Genomic DNA, 14,687 nt, shown 5'->3' on the forward strand with positions numbered 1-14,687 from the left:
TTCTGTGGCATACAACAATTTAACATAATAATAATAATTATGGATAACATATCCCAAGACAGGTTAGAATTTTAGGAATCTTATACAATTTTGGGACATGTATTCATAACACTCTTATACAGATATAACCCAAAGAAGTTTAAGCACAATTTCATATTTTTTAATGTTACCTGTATGATGTTAACAGACCAAATAAGCCTAATATGTCTCTCTCAGGCTTCCAGGGCCCATAATATCCAAAAAGCTGGTATGAGTTCAAAAGAGTGAATTCCAAATTTGAATGGATTTGGGGAAGTTTTTCTAATTTCAAAGGTTTCAAACTCTTGCTCACAACAGGAGCCCAGGTCACTGTAAAATAACGGTCATTTATTTATGCAAAGTGATGAATTGAAGATTTTAAAAAGCAAAAACCTTTACTCTTTGATGGAGAGGAGGCTCCGTTTCCCAAACAATCATCAGAACTGATAAGGATGGCGCATGGTCAACTGAATCTCTCTCTCTCTCTCTCCCTCCCCCTCTGTATTTTTTGTGTTTATGCAGAAGGTAAACAAAAATGTTTTACTACCTATTCCCATATTTTACCTTCACATTAGTGTATTCTTAACACCAAAGCTAATTTTCCTAAAATCTTTTAAATAAATACATTCAATTTTAGTTCATTTGATCACAAGGTAAGATTTTTAATAAAGCTTTATAAGTTTTTATTCTCTTTTTTCACTTTTTCTCAATTATTTTATTTTATTTTTAAGTTAAAAGTTCTTAAAAACTTTTAATCTAGGCAACAGTACATTTCCTCACAAAACCTACGTTCCCATTCATTTTTATGAACTTTTGTAAATTACAAAATCTCGTGTTGCTTTTTAAATATATCTTGTACAGAAAATTGTTTCTCTTATATCCAGAAGTTTACATTTTACATGTTTACTATAATGTTAACTCTCAGTAGCCCTGATTATTATTGAATAACTCAGAAGGTAAGTAATTTTACATACATTTCAGATGTAGAGCCCAAGACAAAGGGCAATGCCTGGAGTCAGGCCTCCCCATGGACCTGTAAAGGTTTAAATTTAAAGACATAAAGTTCCCAGACAAGCCGGTATCAAAAGTATTACAGAAGTAACTGTTTAGTGATCTTTTTTTTTTTTAATTTATTTATTATTATTATACTTTAAGTTGTAGGGTACATGTGCATAACGTGCAGGTTTGTTACATATGTATGCTTGTGCCATGTTGGTGTGCTGCACCCATCAACTCGTCATTTACATCAGGTATAACTCCCAGTGCAATCCCTCCCCCCTCCCCCCTCCCCATGATAGGCCCCGGTGTGTGATGTTCCCCTTCCTGAGTCCAAGTGATCTCATTGTTCAGTTCCCACCTATGAGTGAGAACATGCGGTGTTTGGTTTTCTGTTCTTGTGATAGTTTGCTAAGAATGATGGTGCAGCTGTTTAGTGATCTTAAAACATCTGATAGACAGACATTTTTCATTTGATTTACCAATACTTTTCAAGTATTTGAATTTACCATAGATTATTGAGGTCTCATGAACTTGAAAAGTATTTGGCTTAGTTATTTAATTTATGAGTAGTCATTTGTGTTTAAGTTCATTTGGTACCATGAGTAACCAATATATAGACATATATATAGACATATACATACATGTAGGCATAATATATAAAACTGACATGCACACATGAGTGTATCTAAAAGCCAAAGAGGTCAAGGGGTATCATCTACAAGAAAGTAGAGCTTTAGACTTCAGAGGAATCTGTCTCCACTTGCTGCTTCTGGAGTTCTGTGAGGAAGCACCAAAGTTTTATCCTCCAAAAGGATTGTGTGGAGCCTTATCTGTTTTCCTTAAGGGTCATCAGGCTATTGCAAAGGAAAGAAAAAAGGTTTTCGGTGCTCTCACGTGGCATCAGAGTTGGCAAGAGAAAGGAGGGACAGACAGAAATAAATGGTGAAATAGACAAAGGGAACACATATACTTAGCAGGGGTGCAAGAAAAGAGGAATTTAGTTGGCTGAGAATTTTTTACAGAGAACAGAGGCTTTAAAACTGCCTTCCGTCTGTCTGTCTGTCTGTCTCTCTCTCTCTCTTTCTCTGTCCTTGTCTCTGTGTGCGTGTTTGTGTGTATCTTTTTTTTTTTTTTTTTTTTTTTTTACACTTCAAGTTCTGGAGTACATGTGCAGAATGTGTAGCTTTGTTACAAAGGTATACACCTGGCATGTTGGTTTGCTGCACCCATCAACTGATCACCTACATTGGGTATTTCTCCTAATGCTATCCCTCCCCTAACCCCCCAACCCCCAACAGGCCCCGGTGTGTGATGTTCCCCTCCCTGCGTCTATGTATTCTCATTGTTCAACTACCACTTATGAGTGAGAATATGTGGTATTTGGTTTTCTGTTCTTGTGATAGTTTGCTGAGAATGATGGTTTCCAGCTTCATCTGTGTCCCTGCAAAAGACATGAACACATCCCTTTTAATGGCTGCATAGTATTCCATGGTGTATATGTGCCACATTTTCTTTATCCATTCTATCATTGATGGACATTAGGGGTTGGTTGCAAGTCTTTGCTATTGTGAATAGTGCCTCAATAAACATACGTGTGCATGCGTCTTTATAGTAGAGTGATTTATAATCCTTTGGGTATATATCCAGTAATGGGATTGTTGGGTCGAATGGTATTTCTAGTTCTACATCATTGAGGAATTGCCACAGTGTCTTCCACAATGGTTGAACTAATTTACACTCCCACCAACAGTGCAAAAGCGTTCCTATTTCTCCACATCCTCTCCAGCATCTGTTGTTTCCTGGCTTTTTACTGATTGCCATTCTAATTGGCATGAGATGGTATCTGATTATGGTTTTGATTTGCATTTCACTAATGACAAGTGATGATGAGCATTTTTTCATATGTTTGTTGGCAGCATAAATGTCTTCTTTTGGGAAGTGTCTGTTCATATCCTTTGCCCACTTTTTGATTTTTTTTTATTATTATACTTTAAATTCTAGGGTACATGTGCACAATGTGCAGGTTTGTTACATATGTATACATGTGCCATGTTGGTGTGCTGCACCCATCAACTCGTCATTTGCATCAGTTATAACTCCCAATGCCATCCCTCCCCCCTCCCCTCTCCCCATAATAGGCCCCAGTGTGTGATGTTCCCCTTCCTGTGTCCAAGTGATCTCATTGTTCAATTCCCATCTATGAGTTACAACATGCAGTGTTTGGTTTTCTGTTCTTGCGATAGTTTGCTGAGAATGATGGTTTCCAGCTGCATCCATGTCCCTACAAAGGACATGAACTCATCCTTTTTATATGGCTGCATAGTATTCCATGGTGCATATGTGCCACATTTTCTTAATCCAGTCTGTCACTGATGGACATTTGGGCTGATTCCAAGTCTTTGCTATTGTGAATAGTGCCGCAATAAACATACGTGTGCATGTGTCTTTATAGCAGCATGATTTATAATCCTTTGGATATATCCCCAGTAATGCGATGGCTGGGTCAAGTGGTATTTCTAGTTCTAGATCCTTGAGGAATCGCCACACTGTTTTCCACAATGGTTGAAGTAGTTTACAGTCCCACCAACAGTGTAAAAGTGTTCCTATTTCTCCGCATCCCCTCCAGCACCTGTTGTTTCCTGACTCTTTAATGATTGCCATTCTAACTGGTGTGAGATGGTAGCTCATTGTGGTTTTGATTTGCATTTCTCTGCTGGCAAGTGATGATGAGCATTTTTTCATGTGTCTGTTGGCTGTATGAATGCCTTCTTTTGAGAAATGTCTGTTCGTATCCTTTGCCCACTTTTTGATGGGGTTGTTTGCTTTTTTCTTGTAAATTTGTTTGAGTTCTTTGTAGGTTCTGGATATTAGCCCTTTGTCAGATGAGAAGATGCAAAAATTTACTCCCATTCTGTAGGTTACCTGTTCGCTCTGATGGTAGTTTCTTTTGCTGTGCAGAAGCTCTTTAGTTTAATTAGATCCCATTTGTCAATTTTGACTTTTGTTGCCGTTGCTTTTGGTGTTTTAGACGTGAAGTCCTTGCCCATGCCTATGTCCTGAATGGTACTACCTAGGTTTTCTTCTAGGGTTTTTATGGTATTAGGTCTAACATTTAAGTCTCTAATCCATCTTGAATTAATTTTCGTATAAGGAGTAAGGAAAGGATCCAGTTTCAGCTTTCTACTTATGGCTAGCCAATTTTCCCAGCACCATTTATTAAATAGGGAATCCTTTCCCCATTTCTTGTTTCTATCAGATTTGTCAAAGATAAGATGGTTGTAGATATGTGGTATTATTTCTGAGTGCTCTGTTCTGTTCCATTGGTCTATCTCTGTGTTTTGGTACCAATACCATGCTGTTTTGGTTACTGTAGCCTTGTAGTATAGTTTGAAGTCAGGCAGTGTGATGCCTCCAACTTTGTTCTTTTGGCTTAGTATTGTCTTGGCAATGTGGGCTCTTTTTTGGTTCCATATGAACTTTAAAGCAGTTTTTTCCAATTCTGTGAAGAAAGTCATTGGTAGCTTGATGGGGATGGCATTGAATCTATAAATTACCTAGGACAGTGTGGCCATTTTCACGATATTGATTCTTCCTATCCATGAGCATGGAATGTTCTTCCATTTGTTTGTGTCCTCTTTTATTTCATTGCGCAGTGATTTGTAGCTCTCCTTGAAGAGGTCCTTTACATCCCTTGTAAGTTGGATTCCTAGGTATTTTATTCTCTTTGAAGCAATTGTGAATGGAAGTTCATTCATGATTTGGCTCTCTGTTTGTCTGTTATTGGTGTATAAGAATGCTTGTGATTTTTGCACATTAATTTTGTATCCTGAGACTTTGCTGAAGTTGCTTATCAGCTTAAGGAGATTTTGGGCTGAGACGATGGGGTTTTCTAAATATACAATAATGTCATCTGCAAATAGGGACAGTTTGACTTCCTCTTTTCCTATTTGATTATCCTTTACTTCTTTCTCCTGCCTGATTGCCCTGGCCAGAACTTCCAACACTATGTTGAATAGGAATGGTGAGAGAGGGCATCCCTGTCTTGTGCCAGTTTTCAAAGGGAATGCTTCCAGTTTTTGGCCATTCAGTATGATATTGGCTGTGGGTTTGTCATTAATAGCTCTTATTGAGATACGTCCCATCAATACCTAATTTATTGAGAGTTTTTAGCATGAAGGGCTGTTGAATTTTGTCAAAGGCCTTTTCTGTATCTATTGAGATAATCATGTGGTTTTTGTTTTTGGTTCTGTCTATATGCTGGATTACATTTATTGATTTGCAAATGTTGAACCAGCCTTGCATCCCAGGGATGAAGCCCACTTGATCATAGTGGATAAGCTTTTTGATGTGCTGCTGCATTTGGTTTGCCAGTATTTTATTGAGGATTTTTGCATCGATGTTCATCAGGGATATTGGTCTAAAATTCTCTTTTTTTGTTCTGTCTCTGCCAGGCTTTGGTATCAGGATGATGTTGGTCTCATAAAATGAGTTAGGGAGGATTCCCTCTTTTTCTATTGCTTGGAATAGTTTCAGAAGGAATGATAACTATGATCAGAGCAGAACTGAAGGAGGTAGTGACACAAAAAACTCTTCAAAATTCAATGAATCCAAGAGCTGGTTTTTTGAAAAGATCAACAAAATTGATAGACCGCTAGCAAGACTAATAAAGAAGAAAAGAGAGAAGAATCAAATAGATGCAATAAAAAATGAGAAAGATGGTATCACCTTCGATTCCATGAAATACACACATCAGAGAATACTATAAACACCTCTATGCAAATAAACTAGAAAATATAGAAGAAATGGATAAATTCCTGAACACATACACCCTCCTAAGACTAATCCAGGAAGAAGTTGAATCCATGAATAAACCAATGACAGGCTCTGAAATTGAGGCAATAATTAATAGCCTACCAACCAAAAAATGTCCAGGACCAGATGGATTCACAGCCGAATTCTACCAGAGGTACAATTAGGAGCTGGTACTATTCCTTTTTTGAGAATTTTATACCAGAAAAACGTTGCTAGACTGGATTCTATGGGAAAAAGTTGGGACGAAATGAAAGGAGGCTGTTAAGAGTTCCTGGATTGTACCAGCAAGAAAAGGACTGACTGAGATACCCAGCTGTGATTATTTCTTCATTTTTTAGACAGGGAGGAAGGACTCCAAAGTAGGGTCACAGATTGGCATGGTCATCACTGCCCCAAGAACCAGGGGCACGGTACTAGGAGAGTTGGCCATCTCTCTCTTGGTCCCAGAAACAGAGGTCACCTCCTGAGTGCCAAGCACTTGTCCCAGCTCCTCCATTTCAGAGGGATGGGCTGCAGCAGCCCAGGCTCGGGAGAGGGCCCCCACCCTGCTGCCCAGGGCTTAGGATATGAAGCTGTTACCCTATTAGGCCTGAGCGGCAGAGCATTGAGCCCGAATAGAATCTTTTCCATCCTTAGAATCTAATGGAATTTGCCCCACTAGGTTTCAAAGGTGCTTAGGGCCTATGAACTCCAGTAGTTTTTCTGATTTCTTGCTTAAGCATGATAAGCGCTATCTGGTTCCAGTCCCACAACTGTCTTTCAGAAGCAGATAACTTGTCTAGCTTCACAGGTGCAGTCGTGGAGAGAATTCCTGCCTCTGAATGAATGAATCATATCTGGAGACTCACCCATTCCAGATATAGAATATTATCAGGTGAGATATTGGAGAATTGATGTTGGAGTGAGTTAAAACTTTGGGGATGTTGTGATGAAATGAATGTATTTTCCATGTGAGGACGTTAATTTGTGCCATCGAATGGATGCAAAAGATATACTAGCATGGATGGAGTTTTGTCTCCCTAAAATTCACAGGTTAAAGTCCTGGCCCCCAGTGTTTTAGAATATGACCTTATTTGGAGAGAGTCTCTACACAAGTCATCAGGTTAAAGTGAAGTTATGAGGGTTGACCGTACCCAACAGGATTGATCTCCTTACAAAAAGGTGACAGTTGGTATCCAGAACTGTGAGATAAAAAATACATAGTGTTTAAGTCAGCCAGTCTCTGGAACACTTTTGCAGCAGCCCTAGAAAACTAATAGAATACACCTCCATCAACAACAGTATTAAAAGCATACAACCCATCGAACATCCAAACAAGCACACCCATCTAATGACAGGTTTCCCCTTCAACTCCCATTGAACATCCCTGGACAACTAACTGTTCCTAGTTCAGACCGGGAAACCTGATCACACAATGGGCTGTCTCCTCGGCTGCAGGTGCCTCACTGGCTGAACAGATCCAAGTGGAGCTTGTGCTGCTCCATCGGACAGCATTCCATCATCCCCAGGATGCATAGAGGCCAGGCATGAAGGTCTTCAAAAACAGAAGATTCTAGCCTGAAGAAGGGAAGAATCAGATAAATCTAAGCAAGTGGGATTCCATTTCTAGGGAGCCTAGAATAGGTATTGTTCTTTAAACTTTTTGATGTAGTTTTCTCTGTACTGTGTTTGAGTCTTTGCTCATGTTTACGAATGGACTCCATGGTACAGGGAATGCTGATGAAAAGATTGATTGAACTATGTTTGTCCTATTCATCCTATATTCCTTACATTGATACTTCTTATTTGTTGTTTAAGTGGTAAAGCTCTTTCTCTTACTTTGTGTTTTCAGTAAGTCACAGCTCAACATCCTGATTGCTCACTAGGTTCCCCTTCTCCTCAATCACTCACTGAAATGCTGTAGCAGATGTGTGAGCTTCCTCTGCTGTTCTTCACATCAAAGCAGCCTTTTTCTCTTTCTTCCTATAACTCACCTGCATCAGTCCCCTTGAACTCTCACTCTTCACTCCCCACAGCCCAATCAGAGTTCATTGTTAACCCTGTTTTACTAATGCTCCTCATTCATTTCTGAATTTACAAATGGAAAACACACACTCCAGGGTAAAATATCCCAATGAATATGGTTTCTGAAAAAGACATGTCAAATTACCTAGTAGACATGCAAGGATAACTTTAGAAATTTATTGGTATGTCCCATTTGACAGAAAGATTGGCGCTTTAAAGCAAAACAATTAGCATAATGAGAAGTAATTCACTGGGTGAGATGTGGTGTTTTGGACCTGGTACACAGCTCTGTCTCTGCAAAGGAACAGGGTTCTGCCAAGCGTCTTTGGTTTTCAAAGTGTTGCTTTGAACATGTAGGACAACTTGGCGGCACTGTTCAGAGTGATTTAGTTGTGGCTGATTTCCTGGGGTTTTTTCTTGGTCTCCTTGTGCAGTGAGCATTTCTCTTCAACTATTTTCGTAACATAACAAGAAGTCCCGATGAGGAACTTCTTGGCTCTACATCCTTTCTCTATGGATCCCAAGTGCAGCTCTGGAGGTGACCTTCCCCCGCTACCTAACTGCACTATTCAGGGAAGCTCTGGCTGCTATCCTGCTATGCCCCCATTTCCCTCTTGACCAAACGGTCCTCTGACAAAGGTGGAATAATCTATGTGGCTATGTGTTGGGCCCTCTGGGGTGGTTCTTTCCCGCTTCTGATAGGCTCAAGAAAACTTTGATTTTTGTCATTTATCCAGCTTTCATTTCATGGTTTCACTGAGAGTGCTATCCTTCATTGGTTTCTACATGTGAAGGAGACGGGTTGCTTATGAGATGTTTCAAAATTGATTGGAAGCATTTGACAAAAATGGCCACATTTTTAGCTTCAAGGCACAACATAATAAATTCCTGTGTGTCGCAATCCCTGAGTATGTTCTTTTGTCCACATACTCGGGTGGCTGTAAATCAATCGAAAAGAAAAGCAATGGGAAAGTCAGCAGCTGCACTGAAATTCAGTAATACACTTATAAGAGAAATTGCTAAAAATATAAAGACTTGGGGCCGGACACGGCAGTTGATGCCTGTAATCCCAGCACTTTGGGAGGCAGAGGTGGGCGTATCACGAGGTTAGGAGATCCAGACCATCCTGGCTAACGCAGTGAAACCCCATCTCTACTAAAAATACAAAAAATTAGCCGATGGTGGAGGCGGGTGCCTGTAGTTCCAGCTACTGGGGATGCTGAGGCAGGAAAATGGCATGAACCCGGGAGGCAGAGCTTGCAGTGAGCCGAGATTGTGCCACTGCACTCCAGCCTGGGCAACAGAGCAAGACCCCCATCTCAAAAAATATATATATATAAAGACTTGGGACCCAGAAGTAAGCACAATGAAAGCTAACCTATATTAATATTAACATGAATATTAATATGCAAATCTCTTGAGGAAATAAGCGTTATCTGACTTCTCCTTAATGCTGACTATGCTCCGCATAACTTGATGCTAAGGGCAAGGAACATATACTACTCCTACCTTTGAACTCATATCCTTAAATGACCATGATTACAAACACTGAAAACAAAAACATCAGGTAAAGAATCACAACCTTGTCCCCCCAGCCACCAGATTGCGTATCAGTGCAGGGCTGCTGTGGGTTCAAACTGGTTCACTCCCCCCACATTGGGAAAATAACTGTTGCTCATAGACTGCAGGTCACTCATTGGTTGCACCACTGAACACTAGGGCAGGAACCGTTTCCGTGGACACTCCCTAAGCCTACTGACACAAACCTGGAATACGAAGGTTTCTGTTTAAAAAGAAATGAAAAGATTATCGTCATGGCAAAAAAATAATGAACTGCAATAGTAATCTCAGAGCTGAGGAAGCTGGAAAGTGAATGGATTCTTGAAAATTTTATTTAGCTAAATGTACACTGTAACTGGGCCTCCTTTGCTTATTTACATGATTCGTGATGGGAGAAGTGTTGAAGACGCTTAGGCCGGTTGCCTTGTTCTTATATCAGCGTATTCACTTTCTCTGTTGCTTTATGGCATACAGTGAAGTTCTGGAAATTTCCACCATCCAGTCACAGGAGAATGAGAGAGAAAAAGTAAAGATCAGTGCAATAGTAATATCACCATGAAGATAACCTAGAAACATAATTAATAAATATGAACATGTAGGAAACTGAGGAAATGAAACACAATCACAGAAAGGCCAACTACTTTTCCTTGGAGCAAATTGCGTTACAGGTATATTGGAGTTGACAATTTTTAGTACTAAGGGAAAATGCTTGAAAAATCGTAGGATGCCACACACCATATGCCCCCCAAGTCAGAAGGGCAACACCCACCCCAACTTCCGGTGGTGTCCCCTCCTTGGCGAGTCACTGGTCTTTCGGGCCACGTTCGGTGGCTCTGAAAAGACCCTTTGGGTTTCCGTGGTACTCGGGTGCTCCTGACGGAGTGCACTTGCTCCTGGTGTACCTTCATGCCTTTGGACTCGGTGAGCTTGCCCATCTCCCCCAGCAGCAGCAGGCGGACAGAGATCCAGGTCTCCCAGGCGGTGATGGTCTGGCACTTGGTGGAGCGGGTCAGGTGACCAGCCTCGGTGGCGATGGGGTCCAATATGTCATGAACCAAAGAATCCATGACACTCCCGGCCTCCCGGGAAAGGCTGAGGCCATGGTGAACCTGCTTCAGCACCTGGCGGAAATAGGTGGCAAAGTTGTTTCCCCAGCAGTTGGCATGGCACCTGCAGGGCCCATGGCACCCTCACTTCCTCTGCTTGCTGTGCTTCTGGGCCGTCATGGAGTTGGCCTCTCTGGGCTCCTGGCTGATCATCTGTTCCTCAGAGGTCGTCTCAGAGGAAGGTTCAGCCATGTTGGAGGCAGCGGCCATTAGACTACATGACCAGACAATGGCGGTTGTGGACTGGGGAAGCGGGGGTGGGGCACTTGGGTATGCAGAATGGCTGCAAGTCACGGGCCAGCTTCAGGTCTGATTGGATGAAGTGTCACAGCAGGGAGCCTCTCAGCAAACCTACCTGTGTTGAAGGTGACTGGATGATCCCGTTGCATCGCATCTCCTCAACCAATCACAGTGGGCATCTGCGGGCTTAAGCGCCCCCTGTGGCCTAGGTCAGAGAAAGTTACACAGATAGATGCCCCCCAGGGCAAAAGGGCATCTGCCCTCCTCAGCTGATCCATGCCACACTGTGAGCACATTGAAGGGTGTCACTGAAAACTCCCAAAGTTTAACAATTTCAGCTCATGATCCTTGAAGACAGACAGACCTCCTGAGTCCAAGTCCATTATGCCAGAGGAATGACTGTGGCCACGTGTGGAACAATTCTTACCCATCTCAGAATCTACTGTTATCCTTGTCTAAGCCACCCTGGTTTGAGCAGGAACTCCCTGACATGGTGACTGAGGGCTCCTGGGCATCGAAAAACCTGGGAGTCTGGCTCCTGACTTCAGTTGTGATCAACATCTTCCGTGAATCAGGAGAGTGAGAAGTGGCCATACCCCAGCTTCCAAGCAGACAGTAGAAACAGAAAGACGCTTTTATTAAAAACATATGACATTAATAATTTTTTTCTTTTTTTATTATTAAAAAAATTATTAAAGTTATTCTTTCTTTGTAGCAGCTTCAGATGGAGGGGCAAAACCTAAGAAAATTTCTTGTCTTAAGCACCACACCACAGTTTATAGCTACATTTACAATTAAAAACTTCTTAAAATGAAGTACGCCAATTAGTAAGTTTAATAACTTGTTAGAGGAACAATACTGCAGATTTAATATAATTATCAAACCAATTTTATGCGCAAAGCCAGACATAGGTAATGCATTTTGGAAAAAAAAATTTTTTTGTGGATTAGCAATGTAATACACATTTGATGGGAAATATTGGGAAAAGGTAAAAAAAAGTATGAAGAAATAATTCAGATTTTTTTAGATTAATATCACCTAGAGATAACCACTTTGGATGTAGATAATATTAATATATGGAATCATATGTAATAAATACAGGTATGTTATATATATGAATATTAGGTACCATGTATGTATCATTTACCTGTACATATATATGTTTGTATATGTAAGGATGTAACCTGTACATATATATGTTTGTATATGTAAAGATGTATGTGTATGTATATCAAATACATAGACCAGATTTGCATTTCAATATTACTTTACAACCTTCAGATGTACGAAATGCCACATTTCTTTTAATCTCTAAATTAGTTAACTTTTCTGTGAGCTCCTCAAGCTGGGTCTCAATGGTAAATTCAATCTCAGACATTCTGTGGACCTCTTCCTCTTTCTGGGTTAAGCTGCACCTTTTGTTTTTCACTTTGTCCTGGTCACCACCACCTCCACAGATCCCTTGAAGGCAGGAGGCTCTGTTGCTTCCCTGTCAAGCTTAACACTGGAGTCTTCGATCCTTGTAGTTGTACAAATATTAGTTATTTTCTTGGGATGGAGGAAGAAAGTAATCACTCATTTCTTCTAGTATTTTTGTAATTTTTTAAAAAAGGTCGTAAGTTAATCCTTCACTATAGTATCTGGGCCCATATATAAACATATATTTTTTATAAAGGTTGAGCTTGTGCTTTACTGTTTTATATCTGCTTTTAACTTCAGATGGTATTTAGGAGAAATGTCCCATCATTAAATATTTTAAACCTGAAAAAAAAAATATGACAACACTCAACATTGACCAGGTTTAAAAAACAATAAAAAAGGAAAACAAAACCACAACCACAAATCACAACTCAAAAGCTGGAAATGGCTAACAAGTTTAAGAGGCACTGGGTTAAAAAATATCACCTTAAATCTCCTAGGAAGCCCCTGAGGGAGAGAAAGGGATTCCAAAAATGAAAATTATGTTCAAGTTAGAAAGATAGCTTTCAAGAGTCTCTGATAATATATGCAAAGACATTCCTTAAATGCATTTAAGTAACATTAATTTGCAGGAAGTGAAAAAAAATATTCTTAAGAAATACTGAAGAAATAAATGTCACCAATAAACAGTCATTTCAAAGGTCATTCTTTTGAATCAGTGTATTTCTTGTCATATATTTAACAAGAATCTTATTCTTCCCCTAACAAATTGGTTCGCAATTAAAACAGGCAAAAAGGCTCATTTTTGTTTTTATATAACATCATGTAAGGTAAACTCCATGACTGAAGTCTAATAAAGGATTTCTGAACAGTCCTTTTTACAAACGATGATTTTATAAATCTACTTAAATGTTTAGCAAGCCAATCCTTCTCTTAGTTTGGTACAAGGCAAAAGAGACCTGTCCACAACTGACTCTTAAGTCAGTTGACATTCTCCATTTACCTGATTTTTTTTCTTAATTACAAAAACTGGAGGGAAAATGTTGGAGCTATGTGTCCTTTTTCTAATCGTTCAGTAACTAAGTAATCTAAGGCCTCCAGTTTCTCTTTACTTAGCGGCCATTGTTGTATCCAAATTGGCTTATCTGTTAACCGTTTTAAAGGTATAGATTCTGGAGTCTTAACAATGGCCGCCATCAAAAATGATGTCCTAAATCTTGGCGGGAACTTTGTCTTTCCGCTTAAAGCCATTCCTTCAAACATTGCAAAATTTTTCCTACTCCCATACCAGGGACATACCCGATTTCATGCATCATATGTTGACTTTGAGGGCTGTATAATTGCTCAGGAATTAGAACTTATGCTCCTGTTATGCCCAGACTGTTTGTTCCCCAAAGAAGACCACCAGAGTCCAGAGTCAAAGCCAAGCGGCAAGGATCTTTACTACAAGTTCGAACCTGGTCCCTCCTTTACACAGTATACAAGAGGGCCCTGAACAATGCGAGCGTTTGCTTTTTATAGCCCGAAAGTTGCAGGGGAACAAAGAAATTCTTTTGGCTCCTGCGCTTTCAGTAACCTTGAACGGCTGTCTCCTTATCGGAGACTTTCCAGGTGGTGTTTGTACTGGGCTCAGGGAGTTTGAGAGATATATGGTGGTGGGATGGGAGGATGGGATGTGTTTGTGCTAGGCTCAGGGAGTTTTGAGCCCGGGGCTGAGGAATGTGCCCAGCTCCTTTCATTCCCCCCTTCTTTTCAGGTATCTTTAGAGCCAATCTTTGGTCTTATAAGTCTGATTCTGTTTCAGCGTTTACAGGTTGGTATTGGGCTCTGAGGACCATGAGTTGTACAGTGTCAAATCTTTCCCTAACAAATTGTAAAATTCTGTTAACAACACAAGGTCCTACGGTAAGCAGAAATAGTAGACTTAGCAGGGGTCCAAGGAAGGGGGCTAACAGAGAAAACATAGAGGAATTCCACCATTGGTCTGCAGCTGAAGCAAACTGCCGTGTTTTTACTTCAGTGCTTAACTTGCGTAACTGTTGGACCCGGTCCTCTACAAGTCCTGATTCATTTATGTAGAAACAACAGTCTTCTTTTAGAAATATACATGTACCACCTTTTTCTGCAGTGAGTAGGTCTAGGGCTGTCCGGTTCTGCAAGGTTACCTGAGCTAGGGACGTGAGCTGCCGCTGAAGGGAGGCAAGGGACTCAGCCGACTCCTCCATAGCAACGGCAAATTGTTGGTACAACTTGTTACTTTCTATGAGGGTGTGACCTAGGGCTCCCCCCGCCAGTCCGGCCGCAATGAAGGATGCGGTGAGGGAGATTCCTGCAATGAGGGGGAGAAATATGGCTCGTGCAGGTCTTGGTCTAGGGTCTGGGTGAATAACAGCACTAGTCCAGTTACCGGTATACCCTAGGAACTCGCCAGCAGTTAGTAGAGTCAACCGGGGAACTAATGTGACAGGGAGACACAGTAGGTTATTAACAGAAGGACTAGGTAGGTTCTTAGATAAGGTTCCATTACAC

At 40.6% G+C, this 14,687-nt stretch overlaps 1 pseudogene; it reads right to left on the reverse strand.

Annotated features, from left to right (window-relative positions):
* Positions 1-9,837: 9,837 nt before the first annotated feature.
* LOC100423438 (histone H2B type W-T-like) lies at positions 9,838-10,751 on the reverse strand (annotated as a pseudogene).
* Between the last annotated feature and the right edge of the window lie 3,936 nt (positions 10,752-14,687).

The sequence above is a fragment of the Macaca mulatta genome, chromosome X (assembly GCF_049350105.2).
Source record: "Macaca mulatta isolate MMU2019108-1 chromosome X, T2T-MMU8v2.0, whole genome shotgun sequence".
Taxonomy (NCBI): domain Eukaryota; kingdom Metazoa; phylum Chordata; class Mammalia; order Primates; family Cercopithecidae; genus Macaca; species Macaca mulatta.